The following is a 17,739-nucleotide window of genomic DNA, read 5'->3' as shown; positions in this document are numbered from 1 at the left end:
TTTACGATCCATTTTACCTGCTAAATACTATCTGATCATCATGTTAAATTGTAAGCTTCATCTCTGTCATAAACTCAAACCTTATTTAAAATTTCGCCGATCGGACCATTTTACAACAAACGGTCCGTTCACTCTAAATATTTAACAAACATCGACAATAAAATAGGTGCATAGTCTGGTCTGAAGCTGGCCTCCAAATTTCGTGACGATAGGTCCATAATTGCGACCGGAGTTTGATTAAAATTTATAATGGACAGACGGACGGACGGACGGACGGACACACATCACTATATCGCTTTATCTCGTCGAGATATGAAAAATGGTATAACACATTGGGGGTTTACGACAAATATTTCGCGGTGTTACATGCATTTTTAACAAAACAAACTCCCACATTGTGTAGTAGGGTTAGATAATGAACCTACGCGGGAAGGGTATTATAAGTTAGCTTTCCTAAAAAAATCATGTACACAGCGAAATATTCGTCGTAGACCCCCAATGTGGTATACCATTTTTCATATCTCGACGAGATAAATCAATATAGTGATGTGTGTCCGTCCGTTCATCTGTCCATTATAAATTTTTAAAAACTCCAGCCCGTAATTATGGCCGTTCGTCACGAAATTTGGAGGCCAGCTTCAAACCAGAATATACACCTATTTTTATTGGTGATGTTTGTTAAATATTTAGAGTGAATCTCTAGATATGAAAGAGCCGGGAGCAAGCTCGGTATACCATTACAGAATCTATATAACATGTTTCCCCAGTTTATAAAATAAGCTAGTTGCTGCAATGATTATTTTACATTCACATATTGTAATTAAAACACCACGTAATAGTTTTAAGTTATTATTTTCTATGCAATCGTGAACTTCTTACTATTTTTCGAAAAGACTCAATAAAAAAATTGAAAAAAAAAATTAGAGTGAAATTGACAAACCCTCTCTTCTACTATAACCCTCTCTCATCCGATATGCCTGATGAGCGGATCGATCGCAGCATATTGTTTGGGTGTGTGGGACTTCACTAGAATTCACTTTTTCTATACAAAACTCCTTAGGTCATGATAGCTCGATTAACTCAATTAATTTAAAACATCCATAAATAATGACTTTCGTCCTAATAAGACAACAATAAACATATTTTTTAAGCCGAAAACCTTTGTTCGACGCCACAAGAAGTCATTGGAGCAGAATTGTATTGTATTGTATTACCGTTACAAAATCAAAACATGAAGTGACCCAAAGAAACCGAAGGTATTTTCGTCTTCCATGGATTCGAGAAATCAGAAACCTTGCATATTTTTCTTGTAGCACATTGTAATCTACCAATTCTTTGTGAGTTCTGGTAGCAACTTGTTGAACTATTTGCGATTATCGGTAGCAATTTACCTAAAACAAACAACAACAAAGCTTTTGGGGCCTATTTTCGTGTTTCTGGGACTTTTTTCATTCAGCTGTTGGGGCCAATTTGTCTTCACAACAAGTAAATCGAAAATTTGAAAATCAAATTGGGGTCTAAATAATGTTGGGGTGTTATTGCACTTATCATTGGGGCCTTTTTGCACATGTTTGGGGCCCAAATACAATCCAGTGTTTAACTGAAAAAACAAATTGGGGTGAATTTTCGAAAGTTATTATTAAAAAAAGATGAAAAATTAGGGTGTAATTTCATAAATTTTAATAAGAACAAACAATAAAAAACGGTGACCGGATGTAACACCCATGGACATAACTCCCAAAATTTTGTCCGTGAAGTAAAGCGAACAAAACTACAAAAAAAAAAAATACACGGACATAACTCCCAACGAGTTTTTTCTTAATTTCGAAGTTATTTTTGCTTTTCGAAATTTTTCATTATGTTTTATTGATCAAAGAACTGTTATAAATTTTAGAGAATAGATTAGAATATAAACGGAATTGAACATTTGGTTCATAATATTATATAAAAATTAATAATAATAATATATCTGAATTTGTCAGTAGCACTTCGGAGAAATTTTACCAGACTACGGTATTCGGTGAAGACACAGTCGTATATATACGAGTATATTAATTATTTAATTTGAAAAAAAATTTAAATTTAAATTTTAAATTTCAGCGAAATTGGACATATATAGAATGTTTGATGCATAAAATAAGGAAATCGGCCGAAAATATATGTATGTATGTATATGGAAGCTATATCCAGATCTGAACCAATCTCGATATAATTTGGCACATTTATTTCTAGAACAAATTCTGTCACACATTAAAAATTTCATTGAAATTGGACATAAATAGCATGTTTGGTACATAAAATAAGGGAATTGGCCGAAAATATACATATGTATGTGGGAGCTATATCCAAATCTAAACCGATTTGAATATAATATGGTAAATTTATTTCTACATCAAATTCCGTCACACATACAAAATTTGGAGATTGTATCTGTAATAGTTCTAAAGATATTTGCATACAAAATCTAATTTTTTTGGAGGTAACTCCGGTTTTGATGCTATATCTCCAGATCAACGCGAAATTTCAAAAAATTATATAGCCTATTTTCATTCCCAGCCATGTAGCAATGTACCCTAAAAGTTTCAGTAAGATCTGTTCAGCGGTTTTCGAGTCTATAAGGCACAAACAAACAAACGTACAAACAAATTTCAATTATATATATATAGATAGATTTGCAATTTTTTAGAAAAATTTTGTAATTCCAAAATTGTGATTTTTTCAAAAATATTTTGGCTGCGGCGCTTTTCGGTTTTATAAAAGTATTTGCCATTTTTTAGAAAAACTTTGAATTTTCTAAAATAGTGAAAATATTTTTTTTTTAAAAATATTTTCGCCTGCGGCGCTTTTCGGTTTTATAAAAGTATTTGCAATTGTTTTGGAAAACTTTGTATTTTCTAAAACTGTAAAAATATTTTTTTAAAAAATTTGCCATTTGTTAGAAAAACTTTGAATTTTCTAAAATAGTAAAAAAATCGGGCGATCTTTTTAAAAATATTTTCGCCTGCGGCGCTTTTCGGTTTTATAAAAGTATTTGCAATTGTTTTGGAAAACTTTGTATTTTCTAGAACTGTAAAGATATTTTTGGATTATTATTATTTTTGGAATATTTTCGCATTCGGCGCTTTTCGTGTTTAAAAAATATTTGCATATGTTTACAAAAACTTTGTACTTCCTTAAATTGTGAAAATATTTTTGAAAAAATCAAAAAATCAAAAATTATAAGAAACAAGTGAGAAAAGTCTATATATAGCCGACCATAGGATACCCTATACCTTTATCCCTGGACAATCGCTCTCCACGGAACTTCTTTTCAATGATTGAGATGTAATGTATAATACTTATGACCAAAACCAAAAAGTTATCTAGCATGACAAAGCCATTTTTGTAGCAGGAAAGGAAAATTTAGTTCACACAAACTAAAATGTAATGAAACCCACTTATGTAGTACTACTACTTCCGTTGTTTAACCGCTACGTTATCGAAATTTTTACCAACTTCACACAAAAGTTTTAGTTCATTTAACCCGCTAAGTATTTTCTGATCTTCACGTTTGGTTTGTACGCTTCTTAAACTTTGTTTAAAATTTTGTGGGTTATTATATTGACCTTCAGAGCAGCTACAAAATTGGTTAAAATTTTGTTTTTGGTCCATTTCATCCCCTGAACATTTCACGATCATCACCAAAAACTAATCATTTCTATTCTGGCCCGAACCCAACCTCCTTAAAAAATTCGTTACAATCGGTCCATAATTGCGGCCTTAAGCTTGTTTACAATTTTTAATGGACGGACACACATCGCTAAATCGCTTTACCTCGTCGAGATATGAATTTTGGCATAAGGGGTCTAGGACGAATATTTCGTGGTATTACATAAACTTTTGGAGAGACAATATGTAGCATGGGATAAAAATGTGGTTCTCTACCCATTATATATTAGGCAGTAGGCCCCTTATCTAGCAAACACTTTATTGCAATTTACATCAGAGGAAAGGTCAGTAGTTTTTTTCCATATGTAGGCTACTTTGCGAAATATATATGTCCACAAGGAATTAAAATATCGACCAAAAATAAAATTTTGATATTTTTCATACAAAAGTAATGGTCTATTTCACCCGCTAAAGAATATCAGATCATCATGCAAAATTGTAGGCATCTTTTTCGACCTATACTCTTACCCGGTGCAAAATTTCGTGACTATTGATGTATAATTGCGACTTCTATCGAGTTTATCATTACACTACAAACAAATAACGGAATATATTAGGCTGTAACTCTGTTATCTGATCATGCACACCAACATAATTGGCATCAATTGAATGGTCAAGCGTTCCACTTTCAAGTATATCTCACTTGTCCGGAATGTCACTTCCAGGAATTAAGACATAAGCTTTATATTAAAAATTTTCACAATTTTCACTCAAAAGTTTTGGTCCGATCGCCATCTCAAATTGCAAGCTTCTCCTTTGTGATATACTCTTACCTTATTTAAAATTACGCGTTAATCGGACTATTATTGAGAACAACAGAGCCGCTACAAAATTGGATAAATATTATGTTTTTGGTCCATTTCACCCGCTATTATATTTCACGATCATCACCAACAAGAATAGGGATCTATTCTGATCTGAACACGACCTACATACAAAATTTCGTGACGATCGGTCCATAATTGGGGCCTGGAGCGTGTTTACAATTTATAATGGACAGACGGACCGACACACATCTCAAAATCGCTTTATCTCGTCGAGATATGAAGATTGGTATACCACATTGGGGGTCTCCGACGAATATTTCGCGGTGTTACATGAATTTTTACCAAAACAAACTTATAATACCCTTTTCCACATTGTGGTATAGGGTATAATTATAACCATGAACTAGTTACATATTACAAACTATTGAATGAATATCTTTAAAATTTTTTTTTTGAAAATGCACCCCAAATTGTGGGCTTCATTTACACCCCAAATTTAAGTGAATAATTTTTGTTGGGGCGTAAATAGATAGTTTGGGGCCTAATTGTATTTTTTGGGGTGATATTGCATTTGCAAAATGCACCTCAATTTCAAAAATGCATTTTGACCCCAATGAAATTTTGGGGGAAGTACCCCGCCCCTTCCGGAATTCAACTAAAGTTGTAGCCTATTTTAACCGGCAATTTCATCCCTGTACATCCCTGGCAATTTCAGGAAAATCGGTTCAGTAGTTTTTGTAAATTTTCTTTGCATAAAGACCTAAGTCGGGTTATGGCGAACATTTCACAGAATTATCCAAATCGGTCTAGTCTTTCTGATGCCATTACCAACGAACGACATCTGATTTTTATTTACATAGATATAGCCCCTTCCGAAATTCAACTAAATTTGTAGCCTATTTTAACCGGGGCCATCCCTGTACATTCCCTGACAATTTCAGGAAAATCGGTTCAGTAGTTTTTTTAGAAATTATAAAAATTTTAAATTGAAAAAAAAAATGGGTGTAAAGGTGGGCGTGGTCAAATTTTCTTTGCCCAAAACCCAAGTCGGGTTATGACGCACATTTTACAGAATTATCGAAATCGGTCCAGCCGTTCTCAACTGATGCCATTATCAACGAACGACATTTGATTTTTATTTACATAGATAGGTTTTTTACTTCCCGGTTTTAGTATATAAAACTTCCCGGGACTGATTGTGGGTTTGCTGGAGTGAAAAATGAGCGGGGTTCATCTTTTAGAAAAAAATATAAATTGATTGATAACTGAAATGACCTAGAACATTCCATTTTATTGTTTGTAAAGTATTAAGTTCTTTGAAAGTATATCAAACTAAAACGATGGTCCAGCAACGATGGTTCAGCTAGTTACAATTATATTTTTAATGTATCATATACAAAAATCAGTGAAATCGCATAATTTCCGATATTTTCACACAAATGCTTTATTTGTTCTGTGCGATAAAGATTGAACTCATTAACATGTTATCACAAGTTTCTACAATTACAAAAAAGAGACTAGTGTTTTCATTAAACTTAAATTGAATTTCATGTTCAGCCACATGTTCACCGTAAGTTATGCAACCCGTTTCTGTTTATTAAATATATGTATACACATACATTCATTTTCAACGAAAATCCCTCGAACCATATGGGAAATTTGAGAATACTGGCACACATTACCATCTCCGCTTTTTAATAGTCATCTTCTGCTTCTGTTTGTCCACTTGTTAGCACTTTTCTCAGGCACAAATGGCATGTGGATGAGTAATTATCAAGAAATGGTAAACAAATGACTAGTTGGAAGACATTAAGAGCAAGAGACTAAATAATACACTTCTTCTAACACAAAAAATTACGTTATTCAGTGAAAATATCAGACATGTTTCCCAAAATCAGTTGTTGTTCCCCTCGAATCTAAAAGCTCAACGAATTGGAAAGTTGCCGTTGTACTTTAGCTTCCTAGCAGAAAACAGAAGTCACATCCAGGCAACATCCCGTATGTGTTATTCAACGGCTGATGCCAGAGTGGCTGTTCCCACATCAGTGGCAATTTGTTTTGCAGAAGTACGTGCTGTCAAATAAAATTAATTCAATATCCCCACCTTGAGAAGTAGTTGGATGTATATATGTGTGTATGATGTCCACTGGACAACACTAATCGGTGGTGTTGCCTGCCCGGCATGATAAGGGGTGCTCCGCCTTCCAGTCATTCTCCACTAATACCATTAACTTACAATTTTAGCCAGGTCGCTTGCATTCGCAACCGGTAGACGAGAACAAGTAGTCAGGGTCGATCTCACATGCCCAAATGCAAATGCGTAGTGAAACTATACTTTTACGATCCAAAAGGTGTTGGAAGTTGCACAATAAATAAATAAATTATAAAGACATAAACCAGCAACGACACCAGCAACAACATCAACTTAACCAACCACCATCATAATCGACAACTCCAACAACAACAGCAGGAAGAATGCGAGTAAACTGAACAACAGAAGACAAAATAAACAAGGTAACGGGCTCTCTGCCGGGGTTGGGGCAATGGGGAATGATAAAACGGTATGGTTTCTGCCATCCACAACAACCATGTTATCCAAGCTCATATCAAATTTCGAACTGTGCCATTCTTCGAAATTCAAACACTAAAAGTTTAACCTAGCGATTCCAGTAAATGAAGGTAAAACACGTCCTTTTTGAACCGTCGGCCACTATCGCAGCAACCAAAGACCATTTCATTCAATCTGCTGTTTACAACCGAAAAATGCGTAATTGTCCAAACTTATTATTCCTCTGCATATTGAAAGAAGGTGTGCAACAGATTCGTACTCTTTTTTGTTCGAATGTAGGAAATTGTAAGTATTTGACATTTCTAAAGGAATATCCAAAGTGAATCGAAAAAAATTTTATTATGATTTTTTGGTTGATCTTCATCTCAACTTTCAAAATACAAATGCACAGTGGTCAATACATTTGTTCATAAGTTCAGAATATTCGTGGTCACATTTTAGTGAATTTTTTTTTTTTATACCCTCCACCATAGTATGGAGGGTATATTAAGTTTGTTTTTCCGTTTGTAACGCATTGAAATACTCATTTGCGACCCTATAAAGTATATATATATATTCTTGATCAGGGTAAAATTCTGAGTCGATCTGTGCACGTCCGTCCGTCCGTCCGTCCGTCTGTGGTAATCACTCTAGCATCCACAAAAATGGAGATAGAGCGCTGAAATTTTGGGAAAGTGCGTCTTTTGTTTGCAGGCAGGTCAAGTTCGATGATGGGCTATATCGGTCCACGTTTTGGTATAGCCCCCATATAACGGTACCCCCCAATTTACGATATTTTGCCGTTTTTAGCTACATTTTCAGACTGATTTAGCTATAATTTGACATTTAGGGTTATTAAGTGTCAATAAACTTATATAACAAAAGTTGTGGACATAGGTCCACGTTTTGGTATAGACCCCATATAACAGTACCCCCCGATTTACGGTATTTTGACGTTTTTAGCTACATTTTCAGAATGATGTAGCTATAATTTGACATTTAAGGTTCTTAAGTGTCAATAAACTTATATAACAAAAGTTGTGGACATAGGTCCACGTTTTGGTATAGCCCCCATATAACGGTACCCCCCGATTTACGGTATTTTGCCGTTTTTAGCTACATTTTCAGACCGATTAAGCTATAAGTTGACATTTAGGGTTTTTATGTGTCAATAAATTTATATAACAAAAGTTGTGGACATAGGTCCACGTTTTGGTATAGCCCCCATATAACGGTACCCCCCGATTTACGGTATTTTGCCGTTTTTAGCTACATTTTCAGACCGATTTAGCTATAATTTGACAATTAGGGTTCTAAAGTGTCAATAAACTTATATAACAAAAGTTGTGGACATAGGTCCACGTTTTGGTATAGCCCCCATATAACGAAACCCCCCGATTTACGGTATTTTGACGTTTTTAGCTACATTTTCAGACCGATTTAGCTATAATTTGACATTTGGGGCTCTTAAGCGTCACTAAACTTATATAACAAAACTTGTGGACATAGGTCCACGTTTTGGTATAGCCCCCATATAACGGTACCCCCCGATTTACGGTATTTTGACGTTTTTAGCTACATTTTCAGACCGATGTAGCTATAATTTGACATTTAGGGTTCTTAAGTGTCAATAAACTTATATAACAAAAGTTGTGGACATAGGCCCACGTTTTGGTATAGCCCTCATATAACGGTACCCCCGATTTCAGGTATTTTGACGATTTAAGTCACATTGCTAGACCGAATTAGCTATAACTTGATATTTAGGGTTCTTAGTGACGAAAAAACTTATATTCGAAAAAATTATGAACATATGTAGGTACATGTTTTGGTATATCCCCATATAACGGTACCTCCCGATTTTCGTTATTTTGAGATTTTTACCTACAAGTTTTAACCGAATTAGCTGTAATTTGAACATTTGACATTTGAAGTTCTTAGTGGTCACCACACCTCTCCACCAAAATTGTCTGAAATTTTGGGAAAATGCGTCTTTTGTTTGCAGGCAGGTCAAGTGCGATGATGGGCTATGTCGGTCCACATTTTGGTATAGCCCCCATATAACGGTACCCCCCGATTTACGGTATTTTGACGTTTTTAGCTACATTTTCAGAATGATGTAGCTATAATTTGACATTTAAGGTTCTTAAACTGTCAACATAGGTCCATGTTTTATTATAACCCCTATATAACGGTACCTCCCAATTTCTAGCCCACCAAAAATTGTCAACATACATAGTTAGACGTAGGCACCATAAAAAGGGCCTTCCGAAGGAAGCATTTTATGTACATTATCTGACATTTTAACGTACCCACTAAAAGTTGGGGACAGGAATGAAAACTAATTATTCCATTTTAGTTCAGAATATTTTATGGTGGAGGGTATGAAAAGTTCGGCCCGGCCGAACTTAACGCTTTTTTACTTGTTTTGATTTGAAATATTTGTTGAATGGAGTGCGAATAGATCGTTTAGCAATGGAACGCTCTGGCTAGTCGTCACCAAAAGAATTTTCTCAAAATTCCACAATATTAGTGATTTCAATCAGGGCTTCGGAATTGAAATCGGAGTCGAGCAATTTGTATCTGCTATTTGTGGGCTATTTGGTTGACTTTTTGCGAATGAATAAAAAGTTAATTTAAATTCATTGTTTTTCCCAACGTTTCGTCGGCTTGTTTCCCACTTCTTCAGAGGATAATTTGTTAGAATTTTCTGTTAACAAATAGTCTATTCCAGAACTACAAGAATCTATGTTGATCAGTATAAAATTCTAAGTCGATATAACCATGTCCGTCTGTCTGTTGAAATCAAGATACGGCTCGGTATAGGTTCACGTCTTCACATAGCCCCCATAGAACGGTACCCTCCGATATTTAGTGTTTTGACAATTTTAGCCACATTTTTCAAAGGAATAACTGCAATATAGAATTTAGTCTTAGCTAAAGGCACAAGACATTTATACATGTACAAAACGTCCCTTGCAAAAACTCAGACAGTATTGGTTCACGTTTTGGTATAGCCCCAATATAAGCGTTGCCAACATTTAAGGGTCTTTGAAGATTTTAGTCACATTTTTCTATAGAAAACTTACTCGCAAACAAACTGCCCAATTTTATATATTTTTTTTGTCAAATTTTCAAACAGAGATATCTGTAATTTAATATTGTGTGTTGCCAGGAGTTCAAAACTTCACTTCGGAAAATTGTAAATATTGATCCATGTTTTGGAAAGAACTACGATAACGCCCCATATGAGCTCTTTTGAAGGGAATATTATCAGTTGGGATATACTATTCCTTCAATAAGAGGAAGAGCTTAGTACTTTCATAATCGAACGGAAAATAATAGTTCTTATTCAATACAGTTCGTGGAGGAGGGTATAAAAAGTTCCGTCGGCCGAACTTAACGCCGTTCTTACTTCTTTTTACTATTTTTATTTTTTCGATAATATAAAGGAAAAATTGTTATCGTAGTAAAAAATTTTTAATTCTTGCAGTTTCTGGAACAGGTATAAAGTTTGCTTTCATTACAAAATTGTCCCATACATATGTGATTAAGTTTTTAACTTGCAATTAATCATTCTTATTTCACTTACAATAATAAAAACTGGACTCCACTTGCTAACGAGTTAAGATTTTTTAACAATGCAAAAAACAATTTTGTAGGCTGAAAAGTTGTGTTTAAGATGGCATACAAAAATATTCCGTTTACGGTACCGTTATACTAAAATTTTAGCGGAAAACAAAAAGTGGACTATTTTAAAATGAGCATTAAAAATGATACACCACAATAATCGATTAATAATTTCCAAACTTTTCGCTTTTTATGCCATTTTAGTAATCAAAATTGTGGAATAATTGGTTCCCTATCGTTATCAGTAGTTTTGTCATTGATTCCGGTACAAAAAATGATGTTCCTGAGGTAATTTTGACATGATTGTAATTAATTTCTCTTTGTAAGCAATTTGGCCAGAAATTACTAGTTTTTGAAGTTTTTTCCAAAAAATTAACGGTTTGTCTAGAGTACGCACAAACAATTTAATGATGTTTGGAAAGTCCTGTATTAGCCAGGCTCGCCCTAAATTATACTAGTCTTTAACAGCGTTACCATGATAGAGGTAAAAACCAGTAAGGAAAGGATCAAAGTCGGGCGGGGCCGACTATATGATACCCTACATCACCGTAAATATGTAAAATATAAATCGGAGCTATATCCAGATCTTAACCGATTTCGATATAATTTGGCACATTTATTTCCAGACCGAATTCAGCCACACATTCAAAATATCATTGAAATCGGACTTATATAGCGTGTTTGGTGCAGCAAATACGCGAAATCGGCCGAAAATATATATGGGAGCTATATCCCAATCTGAACCATTTCGATATAATTTGGCACATTCATCGAATCATCGAAATCGGAAATATATACCGTGTTTGGTACAGAAAATACGTAAAATCGGCCGAAAATATATATGGGAGCTATATCCCAATCTGAACCGATTTCGATATAATTTGGCACATTTATTTCTAGACCGAATTCAGTCACTCATTCCAAATTTCATCGAAATCGGAAATATATAGCGTGTTTGGTACAGAAAATACGTGAAATCGGCCGAAAATATATATTGGAGCTATATCCAAATCTGACCAAAAGCAATAGCGTTCTTCCCATGGCTAAAAAAATTGTAGTCCCCAATTTTCAGCTGAATCGGACAAAAAATGCGACCTGTACGTTGCGAACAAAAATACATGGACAGACGGACGGACATGCATAAATCGACTCAGAAAGTGATTACATATATATATCCCCAAAAGGAACTGTGGGTCTATTTCGTTTCCTTTTGAATGTTACATACAAAAGCACAAAGACATAATACCCCTTACCGCAGTGTGGTGTAGGGTATAATCAGGGCATGGAACAAAATTTTTTGCGCTTTTCTTTGAAAACAGTTTTTAGAAACCTTTTTAAGAATGTCGAGATCATGTTTACTTTTATAAAAAAAAAACATTTCAACACCTATTGTTGCCATTCAAGCCAACTCCCTCCGACGAGTTTCATAGAATCATTCCAATTCTTTTTTTGGTGCGGGTTTTTTTTCAAGTTATGTCGTATTTTTCAGAGCATTGTATAGTATGAAATTCTTAGTGCGGATGAAAATCAGCATATCTAGCGTAAAATCGATATTTTACTTGTGGAAGAAGCCAACACTATCAAAACGCCTCAAAAACGCTTGAATGACAACAAAGGGTGTTGAAATTTTTGTGTTTATAAAAGCAAACATGGTCAAAACATTGTTAACAATATTTCCGAAAACAATTTTCAAACAAAAGTGCAAAAACTTTTATTCTATGCTACGATTCTTTCCTCTATCAGGGTAACGCCGTTAAAGACTAGTAGTATAATATAAGGTAAGCCCGGCTGATTCAGGACTTTCCATATATCATTAGATTGTTTGTACGTACTCTGGACATAACCTTAATGATTTTTTATAGTAATTTTTTGTAAACAAAACTTCAAAAACTAGTAATTTTTAGCCAAATTGCCTACAAAGTGACACTACCCAGCAAACCAAATGTCGGATGTCCGACATATCGAAACAATTTCGGAAGCAAAATCGTTCAGATTTCGTATCGATTTCTATACGATTTTTCGTAGGGGAATTCGTTCAGATTTCATTCCGATTTCGGAGAAAATGTCGGAAGTAAATTTCCCTTCGAATTTGCTAATGTTTTTCATCCGATTTCGTTACGAATTCGGATCGATATGTCGGAAACAAATTTCCCTTCGCACAACAACCACCTTTTGTATATATCTAACAAGCAACATTTTAGTTTGTTGTCGAAAAACAAAATGGTTGGTTATAAAATTCGCATATACATTTTTTAAATATTTTAAATATAAATGCAACATATAATAATTCAAGCTAGTGCTGATAGACTCAACATATTCGTACACAAAGTTTACATTGTTCTACTATAATTACAAAATGATAACAACAGTGAAAATCATTAAATATCTTTGAAATTATAATCTTCCAATAAAAAAATAACAAAGAAAATTTATCAGTAAAATAGAGGCATCAGAGAAAATTTTTTTCCTTCGGTAATCATACGAAATTATTCAAAAATTGTTCAGAAATCTTTACGAAAGTTCGGAAGGTACCTCAGATTTTCATACGACATTATTCCGAAATCGTTCAGAAATCTGTACGAAAATTCGGAGGAAGAAATTCGAATTCCGAATTTCCCAAGGATTTTCTTCCAATTTCGTTGCGAATTCTGACCGAAATCGGTCCGATTTCGCTCCGACATTTCGTTCCGAAATTATGTCAACCACTTCATACAACTTTCGTTAAGATATCGTTACGATTTCGGATCAGATATCGGACGTAACGTCCGAAATTTGTTCCGATTTCGTTACGATATCGGTACGATTGGTTTGCTGGGTAATTACGATCATGCGAAAATTACGTCAGGAACATTATTCTTTCTGTCGGAATCAATGACAAAACTACTGAAAATTATAGGGAACCAATTATTTCACCATTCTGATTACTAAAATGACATAAAGAGCCAAAAATTTGGAAATTAATAATCGATTATTTTAGTGCATCATTTTCAATTTTAAAAATGCCCATTTTTGGTTTTCTGTAAAATTTTAGTATAACGGTACTGAAAATGGAATATATTTGAATGCCATCTTAAAGACAAATTTTCAGCTTACAAAATTGTTCTTAGAATTGTTAAAAAATCTCAAGTCGTTCACAAGTTATCAACGTTTACTTTTTTTATTTCAGGTTGACAGTCACTGTACAAAGAACTGCAATTACATTCGTACGTGAATCAAAAACTCGACCAATTTACAACCGATTTGTTTCGCGTTTGTCTTAAAATGTTTATATTTATCCAAGGAACCTTCCTTTGGCATACCTTGTGTTTAAAAACAACTAAATTATTAGAAGAAATTCATCTTCTTCTTATGCACAAAAATTAATATTTGTATGTTTCGTATAGACTCAATAACGGCTAAACCGCCTCAATTACATAAACAATAGAAAAATTGAAAATCTAATAAAAATTAACTTTATTTTCGCGCAAACAAAAGCTTTCTTTAAACACAATATTTTCACAATTCTCACATGTCTAATCACATGTTTTTGTTTTGTTTTTTTTTTTTATTCCTATAATGTTGCCATATTTATACTAAAAAATACGATTTTCGAAATTTACCAAATCGATCGAAATCTGAAGAATCTAAAACAAAAACGATCAAAATGAAATTACGGAATTGAAAGCATTCCGATCGGAAACTGTATCGGTTGAATGATATTGAAGTAATTTGGGTTTGAAGTAATTTGGGGATATTTACCCGACCACGCTCACTTGTCTCATGTGTTGTACATATTTTGTTGGATATGGGAGGGGCTGGGAACCTCCCCTATGTCCTATTTTTTTAAAAAACGCAGTATTTGCAATGAGTGTGTAATATGTTTTCAATTGTAACTTCATTTGCTTTTAAATAGTTTAATTTAATTATGTGTCAGATGCAATCCTAACTACGTCCGTATACCCATAGCGTCTGTGGTGAAAAAAGTAGAACACATGTATTCTAGAGAATACTACCGAAATACGTCGAGCGTATAAAATTTAAAGTTGAATATTTTCAACATTGACAAATCGCATGTATTTAAAAAAAAAAAAACAAAAGCCAAACAAAACTTGAAGTGTAATATATTGAATAAAATTGTATATACGTTATTGCGTTTTTTCGTGTTAAACGGGTTTTCGGTCGCAACGTATTTGGGTAATATGGACGCCCAGAGTCGTGAGTTAGGTATAACTGTTAAAAGTAGCTGTTAAAAGTAGTAATATTTTGTATATTTTATTACAATTGTATTCTTAAAAGTATACTAAAATCAACTCACGTTTAAATATAAAATGACTTAAGCAAGAATGCCATGCTTGTTTTGTACCGACGCACTACGAGTATGTCGGGAGTTCATATTAACTGTGGCCAAAAATAGAAGGAGTTATCGTAGGTGCATCAATTTTGGTACACGTACTTATGGTAGACATACAATCTCGAGGACAATAAACTGGGATGTTCGGTCCACGTTTTGATATAGAGTTTTAGTCATAATAACCAACCGAAATGATTGAAATTTTGCGTTTACTCTTCGGCAAAGGTATGAAACATTCCAACAGAGAATTGTGATTGTAAGTCCACGTTTTGATATAGCCGGTACGATACCTCCCGATTTCGGTATTTTGAAGATTTTAACCTCATTATCACGCCGAAATTGCTGAAATGGTATGTAGTCTTCGTTGGGGGTTAAAAACTCTCCACCTGAAATCTGTCAGTGTAGGACCTCGCCTTCATATAGCCCCCATGGAACCGTAGCTACCGATTTTCGGTATTTTGAAGGTTGTGCCCTCAATATCCACCCGAAATGTCTGAAATTTGGGGGTCAGTCTTCATATTTTTTGTGGGCTTATTGAATACATCGAACTCTTCAAAAATGAGAATTTTTCTTTAAAAACGTTTTTTGACCGATTAGTGATCAAAAACGGCCAATTTTTCGTAAAAAAATATAATGTTGACTTTGGCTGTTCACCATTTTTTTTTAAATTTATATTTTTAAAAGTCTCTCGTCTAAAAGCAAGATTATTAGGTACTTAATAAACCCAAAATAATATATGATGATCGGTACATTCGGTCCTTTATACATTTGAAGTACTCACTTGTCACAACTCAAACTGCAAATTATATCGATATACACTTTTATACAATTTTTCCCACTCCACTAATTTTCAAATTTGGTTCACAAAATCGATATGCTAAGTACTACAGACTTGGGTGCCTGTAAACACCATATAATAACTATTTACTTCTAAACAAAATTAAATCCATGTTTATTACATCCAAGGCAACTGTAAAATTTATTTTAGAACGATAAATTACTTTAGATATGAAAATATTGGAGCATAATAAAAGTTATGAATTTTAGTAAAATAAGGACAAAAATGCATATTTCCAACAATTATCGGATTTGAACCTTCACATGGACAAAACTACTTGACAAATCAATACCATAATTCAAATTTCTTCAAATTGAAATGTTCACTATCAAATCTCATCAATAAATTTGTATTCCGAAGCAGACAACGAAGCCGACCCCGTTTTTCGGCTCGCTCGCTCGCTCTGTTCATATGGTAGTCACTCGGCGGCGGCGCGCCGACTAGTTTACGGACTGGCGGCTAATTTGGGCATATTTTGTAGTGAACAAAAGTGGGTTTTTGAGAGATCGTGAGTGGAAATATTCCTTATGTTGTTGTTATACTATCCAAGAATCTAAACATTTTTTTATTTTAAAAATAGTAAAATTGTTAGTAAGCTTGAACCAAATCGACGACACCCTTTAGGCCTCGGCACATACGGTCCGCTGTGCGTCGCAATCTGCGTTAAAAACAACAACCACATGAAAAATGTGTAAGTGATGCCAGGTTTGTTTTTGAAGTTTTCCTGTGGTTGTTGTAACGCGGCAACCAATGGACCGTCCGTATGTGCCGTATGTGCAGAGCCTTTTTAAGTGCCATGGCTGGTGGCCGTTGGATTTATACATGGCAATTATCTCAGTCAGTATGTACTTACTCCTGATAAAAATTATACTGTCGTAATATGAACCGCCCGAACCCGTTGTAAATATTTAAAAGCGATCATAGACATGTCTCTAAAATGTAATAATAATTGTTCCACAAACATCCCATACGGGACAAGGCAGACTTCTCTCGTATCAATGAGTGCACCCCGATTCATATTAATTCAATGATATGGGACCTACTGTTTATCGCCGAGTCCGAACGGCGTGTCTTAAGACACCACTTGTAGAGAAGTTTTACATGGCTGGAATACTCAACATTACTGAGGGGTATTTTGCCACCGTTGAAAATTGTTCGATGTTGCTTGGCCGCGGAATTGAACCCACGACCTTCAGCGTGCAAGGCGGGCGTGCATACCATTGCACCACGGTGGTCTCTAAAATGTACTTAAGCAAAAATGTTGAACTTTTGTGAATGAGATACCTTGCGAACTCTGGAAATTTGACGATGTACAAAGTTTCCGCTATTTCGGATAAGTTTTGTTGCTCAGCAGTCATTTGAGTTGTGCCGGTAGGTGTAAATCATGGCGGAGTAAGAAGGTGTTACATCAGTTGCTCAAAATCAGTCTAAACGTCAAAATTTGTTAACAATAACGCATTACTGTGAATTTCTTGTTTACGTTTTGTATGTGACTTTATTTACAATAATGCATTTTGACAACTAGAACGATAATCAGCGTTTATTTCCATTAAATCGATTAAAATATAAAGACGCGCGCCATCTCTAGTCGAGTTGACGGCGGCGATTTTTAGCCGATGTAATCGGCGGCTAAAACCTAAAAAAAAGAGAAGCGGCGGCGCGCCGCCGACCGAAAATCGACTCGCTTCCACCTCGCTTCCACCTCTGTTGACCATTTTTGGCCACGGTCGTGACATTGTGCGACGCCTAGAGAAAACAAGCACGATTTCTCTATCTATACTATGGCGAAACAATAACAATACAATAACATGACTATAAACACCACCTTATTGAAGGATCACAGCCCTATATCATATTTAGAAGAGTTTTTATTTAAGAGTAGCTAAAATCTTACATATAAGGTGATTCGAAATAACCC

General features: G+C 34.6%; 1 protein-coding gene across 4 annotated transcripts in view; it reads right to left on the bottom strand.

Annotated features, from left to right (window-relative positions):
• Positions 1–17,739, bottom strand: part of LOC141400619 (paired box protein Pax-6-like) — a 260,551-nt gene that overhangs the window by 147,300 nt on the left and 95,512 nt on the right. The gene's annotated exons all lie outside the window — the stretch shown is intronic.

This window comes from Musca autumnalis, unplaced genomic scaffold (genome assembly GCF_047663935.1).
Source record: "Musca autumnalis isolate F117 unplaced genomic scaffold, ASM4766393v1 scaffold_4, whole genome shotgun sequence".
NCBI lineage: Eukaryota > Metazoa > Arthropoda > Insecta > Diptera > Muscidae > Musca > Musca autumnalis.
This window is presented reverse-complemented; position numbering and strand designations above follow the sequence as displayed.